The 18,584-nt window shown below is 42.6% G+C and overlaps 1 protein-coding gene across 3 annotated transcripts in view; it reads right to left on the bottom strand.

The window, feature by feature from the left end:
• LOC140692719 (uncharacterized) overlaps positions 1–18,584 on the bottom strand; it is a 55,347-nt gene that overhangs the window by 23,982 nt on the left and 12,781 nt on the right. For 2 of the 3 annotated variants that reach the window (XM_072957032.1, XM_072957034.1), the window contains 2 exons: positions 16,611–16,695; positions 13,402–13,658 (listed from right to left, as the gene is read on the bottom strand). The gene's annotated coding sequence lies outside the window, so the exon portion shown is untranslated. Of the gene's footprint in view, positions 1–5,541; positions 5,668–13,401; positions 13,659–16,610; positions 16,696–18,584 lie in introns of those variants that run through there. The other variant, XM_072957033.1, reaches the window with a different exon arrangement.

Raw genomic sequence — 18,584 nt, 5'->3', positions numbered from 1 at the left:
ACTCAGAAAAATGGGGCCAAAAGGGGCTAAGAAAAATGTTACCAGTTCTCTATTACAGAGAAGGGCACTGAGCAGAGAGAGGGCAGTGTCCAACCAAAGCCACAGAGGAGGGTTTCAGTGAGCCCTCCCAAAGCCCTGTTACTAGTTCTCTGTTACAGATGAGGACACTGAGCCACAGAGAGGGAGCAGAGCCCTGCTATAGCCTTGGCCCCATGGCCTATGTCCTTTATGATTAGCTCCATGCTGCCAGCAGGGGTGTGGGCCTGGAATGGACGTTGAAAGCAGCCTGACCCCCAAGCCCCCTTCATACACAAAGTCAGTCTCAGGAAACACCCCTCAAGACCTACCCTATACCCCTGGGATTGGGACCTGATTGCTGTTCCTGGAAGCTGGCTGGGCTTCCCTGTGAATTGCCCCAGGAGATGCTTGGGACAGCCACAGGGCCCCTGAGGCTTCCTGTCCCCAGCTGAGCAGCTCTGGTCCCCTTGACTGTCCCTGGCCCAGGCCTGATTACACGAGGTTTTGGCCGGGTAGCCAGCTGTGGAGATGAGGAAATGGGGGCAACATGCAGGTACATGCAGAGGTTCAGGTATTCACTCAACAATCATTGATTCAGGCTTTGCAGTGTGGCTGGCCTGGGCCCAGGCCTGGGTGTCCAGTAGTGAATACACTCAAACCCTTGAGCCTTCTGGGAAAGCAGTCCTCAGAGAAAAGGGCCCTCAGTGCACCCATCCTTCTCCCCATGAACAATCACACTGAGATGAGGCTGCGGCCATGGGTCCCAGTGGAGGATGAAGGGAGGAAAACCCAGAATGGGCACTGACCATGAGCCTGGACACTGGAACCAGATGACCTGGGCTCTGTAATCTGGGGTGGTCACCTTAGCTGTTCTCTCTGTGCCTCAGTTACTTCTGCAGAAATGGATGATAATGCCTGTCCCTGCCCCACAGATTTTCATGAGGAGTCAGTGAGCTTCTCTAGGGCGTGTAGGACAGTGCCTGGCTATGGGTCAGGATCCTGCTCACCTCACAAGTGTCTGTCCCACTTTAAAGATGATAAAGCCAAAGCTAAGGGGGTTATGAGACCAGCCTGGGCTAGCCCCCTTCTCATGGTCTGCTGTCCAGGTCTCCTGCTTTTACATCATACCTCTGCCCCCATATCCACCCAGCAAAGTAGGTGCTGAGAATCTGAGCAAGTCAGAGTATGAATGGAGGCACACTCTCTCCCCATCTTGGGCTCTTGGGGTGGTGGGCAGGTTGGGGATATCGGGCTTCTTCAGACTGTCCAGGAGGCCCAGCATGTCAGTCACCTCATTTCCACTCAACACGGAGTAGGTGTGTGGCCAAGGGCCAGAGGGCGCTGGAGTAACCCAGGGTGGGTGGATGCTAGGTAGGTGTGGGAGGCACAGAGTGGCCCCTGGAAGACAGTGTCCAGGCAGCCAAGGTGCGATGAATGAGGGTCCCCAAAAGGGGCAGAGGACAGAGTCCAGCCTGGACACCACCCCCTGCTGGACCCTGATCTGGGGTGAGAATTGGGACAAGCCAGGGCCCCGCTGGGTCTCTACATCCAGCAAAGAGGTGAGGAAAAGTTAAGGAGACCGTGCTCCCTGTGTGAGGGCGCTGCTTCCAGGATCCTGGAGGTTCCATAGACCCTTGTGAAGTGGCTTCTGTTTCCAGCCCCATGTGGGCAGAAGAACTGAGGCAGGGAGGACAGAGTGACTCAGGACAGAGCTAGGATTCATCCAGGAGTGTTTGCTGAGCCTCTTGCTAAGAGCAGCCTCTGGGCATCATGGACTCAGGAAGTGTTTTGTCGTCCCTCTTAAGGCTCCTGGCATGTTAGGCAGGAAAGGTCCCAGGGCCCATACCTGGGCCTCTCTGGGTGATTCTGACATGTGGGATCATGATGATCCTGAGAAAGGAGAGAGAATGTGTGCTGGGCGTCAGGTCTGCATCAAACCCTAATGATGCCCCTAATGTTGTGTTACCTGGAAACTCCCTGACCTCTCTGTGCCTGGCTTTCCAGCCCTGACTCAGAGGACTGCTGTGATTGGCACACAGTAGGACCTCAATCAGAGGAAAAGGCCAGCCCTTCCCCAGGAACCTCTCCTCTTACATTCCCAAAGCTAAGCCTATGTTCCACACATCACCAGAGCTGAAACTTGACAAACAGGGCAAGTGAAATCCAGCAACTCCTCCCTCCTGCCTGAGGCCCTTCCCTCCTCAGTGACAGTGGGTCAGAGCAGGTCTCTGCATCCCAGAAGTCTGAACTGAGCCTTGTGACCTGGAGGAGTTCCTGTTCCACACAACTTTTTTTCCAGGTCCTTCCAACAAGACACAAGAGCACCTGGTCAGTGTCTTAGCTGCAAGGTCCTTCCTTTGCAAATTGCCCCATCACATCCGGGCTAGATGATGTGATTTCCAGAGCACATGACCATCCAAATGATGACTTCAGGGAAACATCCCTGCCCACACTGCACTCTTCAGAGCCCACCTTCTAAACTAAGGGGTAGTGACCCACGGTTGTGCACACTTTTATCAGAACACAGCCCTCACCCACCCACCATTGGAAACACGTGAGAAGCAGAGATTCCCAAGTGCCTGGACCCCTGTCATCCAGAAAGCAGAGGGTAGGATAACAGACAGAAGGGGAGAAAGTACTTTCAGACTATATATCTGATAAGGGGTTAACACCCAAAACATATAAAAAACTCTTACAATTCAACAGCAAAAACAAGCAATCTGATTTAAAAAGTGGGCAGAGGAACTGAATAGACATTTTTCCAAAGAAGGCACACAGATGTCTATCAGGTACATGAAAAGGTGCTCAACATCACTCACCATCAGGGAAATGCAAATCAAAACCACAATGAGATACCCCCTCTCACCTGTCAGGGTGGGTGTCATCAAAATACAAGAGATAACAAGTGATGGTGGTGGTGTGAAGTAAAGGGAAACTTGTGCAATGTTGGTGGGAATGTAAATTGGTGCTATCACTCGGGAAAAGAGTAAGAAGGCTCCCCCAAAATTTAAAATTAGAACTTCCATATGATCCAGCAAGTCCACTGCAGGAAATATATCCAAAGGAAATGAAATCACTATGTCAATGAGACAACTGCACCCTCATGTTCACTGTGTCATTATTCACAATAACCAAGATATGTAAACAACCTAAGTGTCCATCAGCAGATGAATGGGTACAGAAAACGTGATGCATATATATGTATATAAAATGGAATCTTATTCAGACATTAAAAAAGTGAAATACTGCCATTTGTGAAAACTTGGGTGGACCTTCAGGGTATTATGCTAAGTGAAATAAATAAGACAGAAAGACAAATACCTATGATCTCATTTATATGTGGAATCTACAAAATAAACTGAAACACATAGAAACAGAGATCAGGTTGGTGGTTGCCAGAGGTGAGTCAGGGGGTGATTGAAATTCGGGAAGATAATCAAAATGTACAAAGTTCCAGTTAGAAGATAAACAAGTCCTGGGGACATAATGTACTGCAAGGTGACTGTAGTTAACAGCACTGCGTTGTGCATTTGATAGTTAAGAGAGTACCTCTTAAAATTTGTCATCACAAGGAAAATAGTGTGTGACTATGGGTGATGACAGACGTCAAGTAAACTTAATGCACTGATCATTTCACAATATGCACATGTAACAAGTCATTATGCTGCACACCTAAAGCCAACAAAGTTATGTGAAAATTGTATCTCAGGAATACTTATGTCAGGAAGCGGGGGTGCGAGCCTGGACTACCTACTGCAGGAGCTGCCTTTGCCCTCCAACAGCAGAGGGTGGTAGTTGTGATAGGGACTGTAGGTCCTTCAAAGCCTAGAATGTTTACTGTCTGGACCTTCACAGGGAGAGAGTGCAGACCCTGCCCTGGAAGACAGTGGTCATGGCAGCAACAATGGCCTGCCTATATGCAGGCTCAGCCCAGACAGCTCCTGTGCTCTGCTGTCACCGCATTTACTTCCCTCCACACCCTCAGAGGGAGAGACTTCAAAGTTCTCATTTTACACATGAGAAAACTGAGGCTCATTTGCTTTGAATTATTGACAAAGTGGTGGGGGAAGCTTTGAACTCCAGTGTTCTGATTTCAAAGCCACATCTCAGTCCTGATTTTTAGAAGGTGGAGTTCCAGGCACTAGGGACCCTCCACGTCCCTCAATTGTAGTCGTACTCCAGGGCTGCCACCCCCAAGGTGTCTGGGTGAACACATTTAATCCGCTTACTCTGCACCAGCTGAGCCCTTGGCTGCCAGTCTGTGGTCACTGCCTGAAACCAGCTGAGGTTTTACAAGTGAACCATCACCCCCTGCCAGCCCACCTGCCCTGCCATGTGGGGCAGACCCCTCCTAGCCTGGACATTCTAAACCCTTAGCTCACACATTTGCACAACTGCATCAAAATGGCCCTACTCCCTGTGTGGAGATATCGACAAGGGGAAAGGAGGGGAGTTTGGGGTGGCCGCTTACTGTGAAGGTGACACATGACAGGGACATGTTCATGTCCATAATGGCACTCAATTTGAAGCTTAGAACATGGTCACAGCGAGGGGTAAAAGCTGAGAGGCTACAAGGCTGCCTAGAAAGGGGCTTGACTATTGAGTTGTAAATGTGTAATTTAATTTAAAAATTAGCCCCTGGGTGATAAGAATTTGCCCCTAAGGCCAGAATTGGCCACCTGACCCCTGGGAACCCCTCAATTCCAGGATGTAATCATCTGAGCATGGAGGGGGCTTAAATTGGAGTGCTATCCTCTCAGTCATGGTGCACCTGCCCACGTGTGAACCCATGATCTGCAGTGTTCACACATCAAGGAGGTCCAGGTCATAAGGAAGGGATGACAGACTGTGAGGTCACACGTGTGCCCCTGCAGGGGTGAATGTTGTATACAGAAGAGCCCCCGACCTCTCACCTCCAGGAGGGGTGCTGGAGGGAGCAGGACTCCTGAGCCCCTAGGCTTAGCAAGCATCCTGGCTGAGGGTGGGGAGGCTGTCCACTCCGAAGTCATAGGTCAGATGGTACATTGGGGTCCCACCCCCACATCTCACCAGTGAGACCATCTAGTCTGTTTCTCTGTAAACTGGAACCCAGTCACCCTCACCCTCAGAACTGGGGGCAGCCTGTGTAAATTACAACACAAAGCCCTGAGCTGTTTCAGGTGCCCGGGGGTGTCCAGCCCCCCTAGGCCCGGCAGGTGGGAGAGGAGAGTTGTGTGTTAGCAGGTGTGACAGCAGAGCTGAGACTTGGCTGAGTGCATGCACTCTAATATCCAGGAACTGGGAGCTACCAGTAGCAAATCTGTTCACTGAGGCCATGTGTACTCTCCCTTGTCATTTACAATCCTCTGTTTGAACAGAGGCCTCTGGAGTCTATTAGCCACATTGTTGCCTGTCACCTCACTGTTGCAGTTCCAGGGTCTCCATTTAGCCAGCTTGAAGGAATAGTCAAACTTTTTCTTAAAACCAGTGACAGAAAACCAAAGTGGCTAAAAGAAGCAAACAGGGCAGGAGAGAATGACTTACCTAACTGAGACGTCCACAGGGAGATAGCTTCAGGCAGGTCTGTACCTGGTGCTCAGTGACATCAACAAAAGTCATCCTTCCCCACCTCTGGGCTCTGCCACTGGTGTCATCTTCACATGGCTCTGCCTTTATGAAAGCGAGATAGTCACCTGCCACAGGCTGACATCACCACCCCTCAACTCCCAACTGAAATAGAACTTCTCTGCTCCCAGGATTCCAGCAACTAGGCCTGACCTCCGTGGAGACTGATTGGGCTGGTGCCCAGCCTTGAGCCAATCACAGTGGCCAGGGAGGGTGGAAAATGCTGATCGGCCACACCAAGGCCATGTGACCATCCTCTCCAGGAAACCTGTGAGCTGTTCACCTGTTTCCAGCTTGGGAGAGTGTGATGTCTCCCAGAGGATCCTGCTTCTAGCACAACCTGCTGGTGGCACAATGAGCTGGAATGAGCCTGTCTGCTTGGTGACAAGTGACAGGTCACTTAGTGGTTCCTTGCTCCAGGGAGGGAGGCATGTCCACACAGTATTCGGGCTTCAGAGCCAGAATGTAGTAGAAAAGCCTCCTGGTCTCCCAAAAGGTGGGAAAGTGAGCAGTGACACTGGAAAGGCACTCCTCTCTGTGGCCCTTGGCTTTCTCCTTGTTACAGTGGAGAGTGCAGTGCTGCCCCTGACAGCCCACTTCCCTGCTGGGAGGCCTTTGCAACAGGTGGAGAGTGCTTGGAAAAGCCCATTTATTCTGAGGAACTGTTATTGCTCCTGGTGGGATCATTATTTTCATGTCACTTGTGAATTGGGCCCTGAGGGGTCCCTGATCTGGGGACACAGACACCCACAGAAGCTTGACCCAGTATTGCTGTTCATTCAACAATGACTTACCAAGCACCTACTGTGTGCCAGATTCCCAGGGTAGAGCAGTGATGTTAACAGCACAGGTCCCTGCCTCACCTCATCTCTGCATCCCAGGTGGGGTCACCAGTGTGGGAGTTCAGGAAGCAGAGGGTGTGGCTGAAGCCTTGTGGGAACCCCTGGGTTTTTCTCTTTGCTGAGGGCACTAGCAGCACACCGCTTGTGGGACTCAGTACCCGCAGGACCCAGCATTGATGGGTAAAGGAGAGGGGCATTTCTACAAGCCCATCCTCACTAACCCCAGGCTCTGGAGGGCAGCTCCAGTCTACTCACACCCAGGGGGCATCTTCCGCCATCCTGATCACCCTCTGGTATTACTCCCCGCTCAGATGCAATTTTCCCTGTGGCAGCTACACTCAGAATATGTGTTCGTTTCTCTCCCATGTGGTTAAGTGGACTTCAGATGCATGATAGCGATGGAGTGGCTAAGCCTCTGGGCAGATTGCTGAGTGACCTGCGGAACTTGCTGCACATGGTGAGCTCCCTTCTGCCAACCAATGGGCCAGGCCCCACCACTGTTCTGTCTGTTCTACCTCACTTAATCTGCACAGACACTCTGTGCGGGACATCCTGTTATCCCCCATCTCTGCTGACCTTGGGTGGACAAAGCTTGGGTTTGAGAAGTTGCCCAGGTCACATGGTTGACAAGTGGGGAGCTGGGGATTTGCACCCTGGTCCCAGAAGTCTGGATCATGGAAACGGCTGGGTGGGGCAGCTTATTGCAAAGGGAAGTCCTGCCCAAGCCCCTCCCATGAGAGCCCACCCAACAGCACATCTAGCAGAGTCAGCATTTCCTGGACCAGATGGACAGAACCTCAAAACTTCTTTGAAGATTGTTTCCATGTTCTTTTGCAAGAACAGAAAGGCCGCAAGCCAGGGAAGGGTAAGGACAAGAGTGTTTTCATTGGGGAGAGTGAAGGACAAGTGTGAAGACACATAGCACTCCCAGCAGCACTCTCGGCAGTGCCTGCCACTGGGTGAGCAGCTACCATGACTACCTACCATAACCCTGTGAGATTCATGCCTGTACAACTCTGCCTGTGAGAAGAGCAAAGTGAAGCTCAGAGAGGTGTGGGGACATTCCAAAAACAAACAGATAAGGTGGGATCATCACCACCATGCTGTGCAGGTGTCACACTGTCACACTGCTCATGCATGGCCTGCTGGGAGTAGTGAAGGCCTGATAGGAGCACAGGAACACTGTGGTGAAGGTGACATTTCTACCAGGGACAGCTGGTACCGGGGACTCTAGTTGGTTCTTCATTGTGCCTGCTTTGAGTGTCAGCATGTTGCAGCCTCATGTAGGGGAAGGCCTGTCTCCTTTCCACACTGGTGCAAAAGGAAGAGCATGTACACACTGGCATCACCATAGACCACCGGCAGGATCAGGATCTGGAGCTCAGAGCAGAAACTGCCAACACCTCAGGAACTGGTGCAAGAGGAGCACCTGAGTGCCCCCTGAAATATTTCTAGTTTTAAAAACATACTTCATTATGGGGAAGTGATAAACTGTTGATCCCTTCAAAATATTCTGTTATCCAAGGAACAATAGCACCTCAGCATTGTAAGAGGATTAACTAAGTCGTCAATAACCATCACTATAGGTATGAGAGAACAGAGTGTTAGGAGTTACAAAAGAGTCTCAAGATCATGCAGGTCAGAACTGAGAACCATCCAAAGCATGTGCTGCATGATAGCCTCTCTAAGCTACCTGAGGCTTGGTCTGCTCCTGACACAGGGAAGATGGTTCTGAGAAAACCACACTCCTCAGGGGACTCCAGGGAGTTGACAGAGTTGAGTTTGGGTTCCTGGTCATCTTCTAAGTCTGGAATTTTGAGATTCTTCTGCACCTGTCCTTCCTCCAGAACAGAATCTGATTCAGGCTGGATTCCAAGGACTGAGGCATGTGCCAGGCAAGAGAGCAGGCATGGCTGGAAGAGAGCATCACCAGTGCCATTAAAAAAGAGGCCAGGGCACTGAGATTTCCAGTGATTTAGCATCATGGCTGGGAGGGGTCATTTGTTCTACAGTGAGTTCCGAGTATCCTGCACCGCCCTCGAGGACCTGCAGGGGGCGCACGAAGCCAGCGTGTCTTAGGTGGCGGTGCGCATGCGCAGTCCGCGTCAGCAGCCAGCGTCTTCCCTGGGGGCGGAGCTTGCTTTCCTCAGGACTGAGCAGGCGGCGCCAAGGAGGCTCCGGGACAGCGCTGCCTGCGTGTCCGCGGGAGGAGGACGCTCCGCGCTCTGTCTGAAGTTACGCCGGTTTCCCAGGGCCTGAGCTCACTTCCTGCCGGGGTGTGTGTGGACCTGACCGAGGTGGGGCCCCGGCCGGCAGGGCAGGAGGGGACGGGTGCGCTGGCGGGCCCGCTTCGACTATTCTCCTCGCCCGCCGGGAGCGGGTGAGTGCCCGTGTCCATCCGGGCCGCGGGGGTGTTCGCGCCCCTTGTCCTCATGGCCCGGGTCCCTCCTCCCCCGTGTGATCGGAGGTGTGTACACCAAGGGTCAGGAGCGGGGACTCGGGTGTAATGGGAAAAGGGCTGAGAAATTACCGAAAGAGTTAAAGAGAAGTGTGTAAAATCACATTATGTTAATTTTTATATTTTAAGTGTGTCAAAGTCAGAGTTTATCATGCTTTTACTTTCTTGTCTTTAAAGGAATGTAATCATTTAGTTTATACTTAAAATATGCTTCTCAGCTTATCTCGTTTTCAAGTCAAAATACTGCCAATACAACCGTGGCAGTATTATACATTGTCTCATAATATAGTGACAATCTTAAGCATGTGTGAAAATAAACTCATTGAAAAAATCTTGCAGCATTCCATGATGAGTAGTCTTGTTAAAAATAATATCCAGGCCATTACTAAATTATCACAAAAATATAAATTTTTTTGAATCACTTTTACAAGTTCTACACACAGTGGTATTTTTAAAACACCAAGGACTGCATAGTGCTTAAGATCATTTAAGATGAAATATATTCAAACCTAAAATTTTAGAATACTCAAAAGGCAGGATAATGGCTGCTTTTTCATTGCAAATACATTTTTTTCTTCATAAATGCAAAATACGAAGGTATTCAGCTAAATTTTGTATATCTTTAATCAAAAGGTGAAATTAGAATATAATCTCATTTTTTATTTTAAGGCTATTTCCCATAAAAATTGGTATTTTTATCTGTAGGATCTTAATTGTCCATTCATTTTTTTCTTTTGGTTTATTTTCTTTAACAGAGAGTGCATTCTTGTCTCTTGTTAGAGTTTTTAATTCTCCTAACTTATTCCAAGACTTTCTGACACTGATAGTAAATAAAGGGAGAGGCCTTATAGTAACTGTGCATCTTTTCATGTAGTCAGGATTTTTTTTTTTTTGGATAACTTTTTTTTTTTTTTACAATTTCCACTTGGTTCACAATATTATCCCATTATGACAACTCAATAAAAAATTGTAATCTGTTCACAACAAGACACTTATGTCAGCACAGTGCTTTTGCTGATATGATTTTACATTAGATTATATTTTATTTGATTTACATATATACTAATACCTATTTTATATATGTACACACATATATGAATGAATATCTGCTAAATGCCATTTATTTGCATGGGGTGGTAGCTGATAACATGTGATCTTTCTGACCATTGGCTATTCGTATGTGTGTCTTAAGTACTTCTTAAAACAGATATAGAACATCACACCTCTCATTATACAGTATTTTAAAGGTTATATTTTCTTTTACTTATTTTTAAACACTTTTATTGAGTAAAAGTCATTTTACGATGTTATGACAAATTCCAGTGTAGAGCACAATTTTTCAGTTATACATGAACGTACATATATTCATTGTCTTTTTTTTTTTTTGCTGTGAGTTACCACAAGATCTTTCATATATTTAAGATTCCACACATGAGTGTTCTCAAATGGTATTTTTTTCTGTTCTGCTCCACCTAGAATAACATTCTTCAGGAGCATCCATATCTCTGCAATGGCGTTATGTTGTCAGTTTTTGTGGCTGAATAGCATCCCATCATATAAATATCCCCCATCCTTATCCAGTCATCTGTTGATGGACATTTTAGGCTGCGTCCATGTCTTAGCTGTTGTAAATAGTGTAGAGAAATCAGCTGAAAACCTTATGGGGGTTCCCTCGTAACTCACTCTTTGTTTTTCTCTTGCTTCCTTTAGGATCATTTCTTTATCCTTGACTCTGGCTATCTTGATTAGGATATGCCTTGGTGTGGGTCTGTTTGGGTTCTTCCTGTTTGGGACCATCTGAGCCTCCTGTGCTTGGATATGATTCCTTCTTTAGGTTTGGGAAGTTTTCAGTCATGAGTCCTTCCCATACCTTTTCAATCCCCTTTGTTCTTTTTCCCCTTCTGGAACTCCTATTATGCATAGATTGGCACAGTTTATATTACCCCATAGGTCCTGTATATTGTTTTCATTGTTTTTCATTTGTTTTTCTCTAAGCTGTTCTGATTGGGTGCTTTCTGTTGTCCTGTCTTCTAGGTCACTTATTTATTCTTCTGTATTTTCTTGTCTGCTTTGCACAGCCTTTAGGTCAGCTCTCATCTCAGCCAATGAGTTTACTAATTCTACCTAGCTCTTCTAGTTTCTATTTCATTTTTGATACATTTTATATACCTAAACACTATTTCTTTTAGTTCCTTCAGTATTTTGAGCACTCTTTTTTTGAAATCTTGATCTAATAGGCCATCAATATCTATTTCCTTGATCATGCTTTCAGGGGATTTCCCTTGATCTTTTAATTGGGAGTGGTTTCTCTGCTTCTTCACATTGCTCATATCTCTCTGGCACCATGGCTTAAGGAGTAGCAGTTACCTACTTATCCTGAAGATGGTGTGCCCTTCATGATTTTATCGAGGGGTCTTTGTGTCTTTGCCCTGCTTCACGAACTCAGCTTGTTGTTTCATAGGCCTTCTGCTGGCGCCCTCATCTGTGCTGCTCTCAGTGGCTGTTGGCCAGCAGATTGTGCCCCCTCCTAACACTAGGTCAGGAGCTGAGCTCTTACCCAGTGGGTGGGCAGGTCACTCCCCCTCCTGATGCCACAGTCAGATGCTGTGCTTGGGGGGAAGCAGGTGGGCAGATCACACCCCGTCCCAGCATGGTGGTCAGGTGCTGCGTTCCTGCCAGGAAGGTGGGTGGCTGCCCACCTGCCCTCTCTTGGTGCTGGTCACTCTGCTGCTCTGTGCAGCTGCCTGCTCTGCCTCGGGTAGGTAGTCTGTAGGTGGGCTCGGGGAAGACCACGGAATAGCCCCGCCTAAGCTCTGTGCCAAATGTGAGCTTCTTCTTTCTCTTGGCAGCACAAGTTCTCTGAGGTGTCAGGGTAGAAACTTCCTATCTGCCTCGGGCCATAAACAAGTCTCAGTCCTGCCTAAGAGGTTGTGGAGCCCCCACGTGCAGATTCAGGTCTCAGCCCCGCCCCCACCCGGGCACTATGCACAGGAGGAGATGATAGCTGTGGCTGAGCCCTGCCTCTCTTCTTGCGAGATGTGCTAGTAATGGCAAAGGTCTGAGTAGACAAAGGCTTCAGCACCCCTCCCCCCAGGGCACATGCCTGTTTATAGTTTTGTTTACCTTCTGAGTTAAAATTTACCTGACAATGAAATGTATAAATTAGGCTTTTGAGGTTCATCCTTGTATCAGTAGTTGATTCTTTTTTATCGTTGAATTGTATTCCATTGTTTGAATATACTATCATTTGTTTTATCCATTCTCCTACTGATAAATACTTAGGTTTTGGATATCTTTTTTTGCAAGCAAACACTTTTTTTAAAAATGCAAATATAATATACATGCTTAAATGTGAACATATCTTAAATATACAGCTCAGTGATTTTTCACAAAATAAACACATCTATGTAACCTTCATCCAGTCAAGAAACAGAACATTGGTGTTCCACTTTGGGTATCTTCCCAGATACTACGGCACCCCTTTGATGGATTCACCATCCTAAATTCAGCCACCATGGATTGGTTTTTTGCTTCTGAAACTTTTAGTCCCGTACTTTCCACTCAACATTATGTAAGATTCATCCACTAGTGTTTTCTGTAAACTAGTATATTTATTTTTATTGCTTCAAAGTATACAACTTGTATGCATGTGCCACCACTTATGGTTATGTATTTATTGTTGACAGGTGTTTGGGTCATTTTCTATTTGGGGCTATAACAAATAGTGATTATGAGAATTTTCTGGATGTCCTTGGGTGCTCAGATGTAGAAGTTTCTGAAGGGTACACACATGGGTTACCCTTGGTAATAGGGTGTGTGTGTGTGTGTACATACATACACACACATATACATATATAACTTTCATTCAAAAAGCCTATTTCCAAAGTATTTGTAAGAATTTATATTCCCACTGGCCATGTGTAAGAGTCCCCATTGCATGTTGCCCTCACCAATGCTTCATATCACTTAACAACTAACTATTCTAGTGGATGTCTAATGGTGTTCCAAGTGTGGTTTTAGTATGTAATTTTATTATTACTAAAGAGGTCAGCCCCTTTTCGTAGTTTATTTGGATTTTTTTGTGTGTGTGAAGCACCTGTTCTATTTTTCTGCACATTTTAATATTGAGGTTCTGCCTTTTTCTCCACTGGTTTTTGTTCTCTATATGCCATAGATACAAGTCGTTTGTTGGATATAGGTATAGCTAATATATTTTCCCACTGTGTGGCTTTTCACTTTCTTAATGGTATCTCTTGATAAAAATAGTTCTTAATTTTACTGAAGTCCAACTTAAAACTCTTGTTTTATGTTTAGTGCTGTGTCCTGTTTAAGAACTCTTTGACACTTCAAAGTCATTAAAATATCTCCTACACTATTTTCTAGATGCTTTATTTTGGTAGGGGATTAGGTTATTTATTTTAATGGAGGTACTGGGAGTTGAACCCAAGACCTTATGCATGCTAAGCACACATTCCACCTGAGATTTACCCTCCCCCATATGCTTTGCTTTATGTTTCAAATTAATTAATTTATAATCTATCTAAAACTACTGTTCACGTATGGTACAGGGTTTAATTCAATACTGTTCCATTGGTCTATATGTCTAACTTTAGGCAGTTATCACATAGACTTAATATTGTTTTATAATAAGTCCTTTAACATTGTTCTTTAATATCATCTTGGCTATTGTTGGCTCTTCACGCTTCTCAATGTATTTAGAATCAGCTTGTCAAGTTCTACAAAGAAACAGTAACAATTAAGTTTTGGGGATTTTGATGTGCACATATAAATCTTTGAATCAGTTGAAGGAGAACTGACATCTTTAAAATGTTGAGCCCTCCAATCCATAAATTTGGATTATCTCCCCTATACTAATTTTTATCACTGCTGTAACAAATTATCACAAATTTTGCAGCTTAAAGCAACACAAACTTATTATTTTATGGTTCTGTAGGTCAAGTCAGGAACAGGTATCACTTGGCTAAAAATCAAGATGTCAGCAGGGCTGTATGCCCTTCTGTAGGTCAAAGGGAGAATATATTTCCTTGTCTTTTCCAGCTTCTAGAGTTCACCCACATCTCTTTACCCATGGCCCTTCCTCTATCTTCAAAGCTAACAGCTTTACAGCTTTCTAATCCTTCTTCCAAAGTCATATCTTTCTGACCACAGCTGGGAGATATTTTCAATTTTTAAGGACTCCTGTTGTTAGACTAGGCCCATGTAGATAATCCAGGCTAATCTCCCTGTCTCAGAGAACTTAACCTGATACATCTGCAAAATACCCTTTGCCATGTAAAATAACATATTCACAGATTTCAGGATTAGAACATGGATATAGATAGGGGTCAGTGTGGTGCACTATTCTGTTTATCAAACTGTTTAACATTTGATGCTTTCTGACAAATGTACAAGATAGAAGATCCTGTTCATGTTTAGAATACTTCCTCTGCAAAATATTGGGCACTGAGTTCATTTGAAAGGACTGAAAATAATATTACCACAGGAATGGTTTCCTAATTCTACTGACATTTACTTACTTTATACTTAAATACCCAAAATGGTCAGCCAGGAGTGGGATCTTGGCAAATACAACAAAAGTATAATTCAAGCTTTTATCACTGAATTTATTAGCTAATTCTATTTTAGAAACAGACAGAAAATAAAACAATTTAGAGTAAGTCTGCTTACTTATATATCAAGTGAACATAAAGTTTTAAAAGCATGTCTGAATATGGGATAAAGTGAGCATCATAAAATGTAATGTTAATATTTAGTACCTGCAAATCTCAAACTCCCAATTTATAAACAAGTTCATACTGTAGAGCACAGGGAACTATATCCAATACTGTTTTGTAGTAACTTATGGTGAAAAAGAGTATGAAAATCAATATACGTATGTTCATGTATGACTGAAGCATTGTGCTGCACACCAGAAATTGACACAACATTGTAAACTGACTACACACACACACACATATATATATATATATATATATATATATATATATATATATATATATATATATTTGAAAGGACTGAAAGGACTATATATACCAAGAAAAAAATTAGATTGCTAACCAACAAAAAATCTGTCAGTAATATAATGCTAGAAACACTGAGACACAAAAGATAATTTCAGGCATACATCTGTTTATAGAGTCATGGAAAAATAGTGCCTATGCAAGTCCCTGATAAGCATGAGAAAATAGGAAAGGCAATATAAAAGTTCAAAATGCTTTGCTATGTAAGAGCTGCAAGATGACTCAGACACAATCTTAAGTGGTCAAAATGTCTATAAAATTAATGATAACTTAAAGTAATTGAGGACATCATTTTAAATGAGATAAAAATAGCTGCTCAATTTTCATATTACTAAGCAAGTCATTTCTGTTTATAGTAGGTTTATATTATTTTTATATGTATTTATATTTTTAAAGACATCAACTTAGATCCTGGCTGATAACTGACAGTGGAGCAACTGATTGATTTAAATGGGCATCATAGGCTTATCAGATTTCATATGCTTTAAATATACATTAGTTATTAGCTGTCAGGAAGAGTTCAATTTTCATTTATTCTAACATAGCTGTGTCACAGGCAGGTTACTCTGTATTTACAATGGAGGATCATGATAGATATAAAGATATCAAGCCTTATTAATCTTCATAGGGGTGCTTTTATAAGAAAAGGAGAATAAAATAAGAAAAATCTAAAATACTACTTTTTTTATAGTGTTCTAATAGTTTTATCTTTATCTTTATTTTTTACTGAGTTATAGTCCATTTACAATGTTGTGTCAATTTCTGGTATACAGCACAATTTTTCAGTCCTTTATGAATATACGTATATTTGTTTTCATATTTTTTCACCATGAGCTACCACAAAATCTTGAATATATTTCCCTGTGCTATACAGTAAAAACTTGTTTATCTATTCTATATATACCTGTCAGTATTTACAAATCTTGAACTTCCAGTCTGTCCCTACACACACCCCTCCCCCCTGTAAAATACTTTTAAGTCAACATATTTATGAAGAACTATGAAAAATGGGAAACTATAAGTTGTTTCTTTAAACTGGAGCAAAGAGAACTACTTTAACTGGGAAAATAGTTAAAATCTGGCAAGTTTTATGATTTCATGTTCACCCCTGACAGCTTTTCTTTCCTCCTTTCTCCTTCAATCTTTTTTGGAACTTCTAAAGAATTAAATTAAAAAAAAGAAAAAAAGAAAGAAAGAAGAAAAGAAAATTAAGAAACAGCTCTGCATCTAAAATAACCTCCTAACTGGAAAGATGGTATACTTTGTGAAAAATTTACAGCTGCTAACTTATGATCTATGTCTCTGTCCACACTGCCTTACTTGTTAGGAAGGGTCTTAAAAAAAAGTAAAGAAAAATAGCAAATTATAATGGCTTTTAAATTTTAAATTCTTTTCTGTCTACAATCTGCTCTATCATGAGTTATTAAGATAAACATTATCAGCTATACTCTACTTTCCTATCATGCACATTGTGACTCTGAGAAGCACGCACGTTCTAACTTACCATCTGCAGGTGGTGTACAGGTTAATGCAGTTCTCTTGACAATATATGGTTTGTAGTCTAGTTGTCTAACTACTACACAATGGAAAAGATGTAGAACTACTGGTACCACTGCCCTCAGTCTCTGTCATTTACCTTAAACATACCTGGAAAAGTAGATTCAAAAACTCATTGGCAAGAACACTTTTCACACTCCAGATCTGATATTCTTCTAGAGTTAAGATGGCCATTCTGAAAGAGAAACAATATTTAAGAATACCTTAAATCTTCATTTTCTTATATTATTTGAATTAAATTTGTTTTTATTAAACTTGCAATGGTCATTTGTCTGAAAGAAAACTAGTGATTTAATGTAGATGCTATGTATTCATCTGAAAGTAGGCCAGCAAGAGTAAGTTCAAAAGTAACCAAACTCTGAAGTAGTCAGTCATAACATGGGCAATTTATCACCAAAAATCTTCTTCCTCCAGTAAGACCTGGGAAATAACTCACAGTATCTTCTGGTTCAAGGTGAAGTTTACTAACAGAACCCACAAAAGGCTCTGGGTAGAGAAAAAGGACTATTTACTAACTTTGAAAGCATTTTTCCAAACTCTTTGGATTATGCCCTTTGACCCTAACAATTTTCTAAGATCTTTAAAACATCTGGCAATATTATTAGACTTCTTAAGATATTTAAAAGAACTAAATATATATAATAAATGAGTATCTATATTAACATTTCCTCAAAATAAAATTTAACATTACTTTCACAAGTTGAGTAAAGCAGTATTTTTTTTTTTTGGTGTCAAAGTGTACCAAAAATTACATGTATATACAGTAGACAATATTTCTTGGCAGGCAAAAATATAACCAAATGCTTCTTACTTCATGTTTTGAACAATCACCTTAACAAGCCTAGATGAATAATAATGTTCTTAGCATTTATTACTTAATTATATTTTTATTATCTAATGATTTATTATTTAAAGATATATAATAATATTTACTATTAATGATATTCATGTATTCATTCAATATATATTACCATTTATTACAAGAAAAGATTTTAAAGCACTGTGATGGTAATTATTGGCTTTCATGATGCAACTTCCATTGAAGTATATTAACACCAATGTAACGGTACAAAATAATGGGTAATATTGTCACCATCTAGTCACCAGTGAATATGGGTAATATGTTTGGTTGAAAGGTCCAAATTCTATTCTAAATTTTTACCATTACATTATTATGGTTACACGGAGATGGAGAAGCTAAATGATCTTTTTTTTTTAATGTTCAAAAGTACAGCCATAAGAAGAAACTCGGTCTTATATAAAAATAGACAGGAATGATAACCTCCATACTTATCAAACACCCAGAAGAAAGGCGATGGAAATTGTATCTCTACATAAGGTATTTCCTAATAGAAACTTTCCTGTTTTTCCGTTTTCATGTATATCAAATAGAAATGGCTACCTTAGTTTTGGGCAGAAAAGTAAATGAAGACGGTTATCTGAATTGCCAAACAAAGATCAAGCGCTGAAAAATTCATTTCTATTATTTATTTCTATTGAGTGTCAGTTAATAAGACTATGATGATTTCTTCTGGATTTGTGATTGAAAAAAATGTTACTTATTTTTCTAAGCCTGTGTAAGACCACTATGGTCTACATCCTACCATCTGCAACTTGGTACACGTCAACATTTGAATAGAAAGGGTCAAATTAACTCATATGTGTCTCACATATATGGATTATCTTCAGTTTCACAGGGATACATAGACATTAAGGCAAACCTATTATAATATCTTTAATAAATGCTGTGAAACTAAAAAAAATCAAGGCCTTATTCTTTGTAAAGTACATGCTTGTTTCTGCTATTATACACTTATTCTGCCTGCTATTAAAGAACTTAGGACAGACCCTCACCAATATTATTGAAAAAAAAATTTTTAAAACTATATACATCACCCAGATTGAGATAAAAAATAATTTCCAACATCCCAGATATCCTATGGTCCTTCCCAGTTAAATCACCCATCTCCAAAATCACTATTGTAACACTTATTAACATTAGTTCTGTCTCTCTTCTAGAACTTCATATAGATTAAATTGTACAATGTGTTCTTTTATTCTGTG

The sequence above is a fragment of the Vicugna pacos genome, unplaced genomic scaffold, assembly GCF_048564905.1.
Source record: "Vicugna pacos unplaced genomic scaffold, VicPac4 scaffold_16, whole genome shotgun sequence".
NCBI lineage: Eukaryota > Metazoa > Chordata > Mammalia > Artiodactyla > Camelidae > Vicugna > Vicugna pacos.
This window is presented reverse-complemented; position numbering and strand designations above follow the sequence as displayed.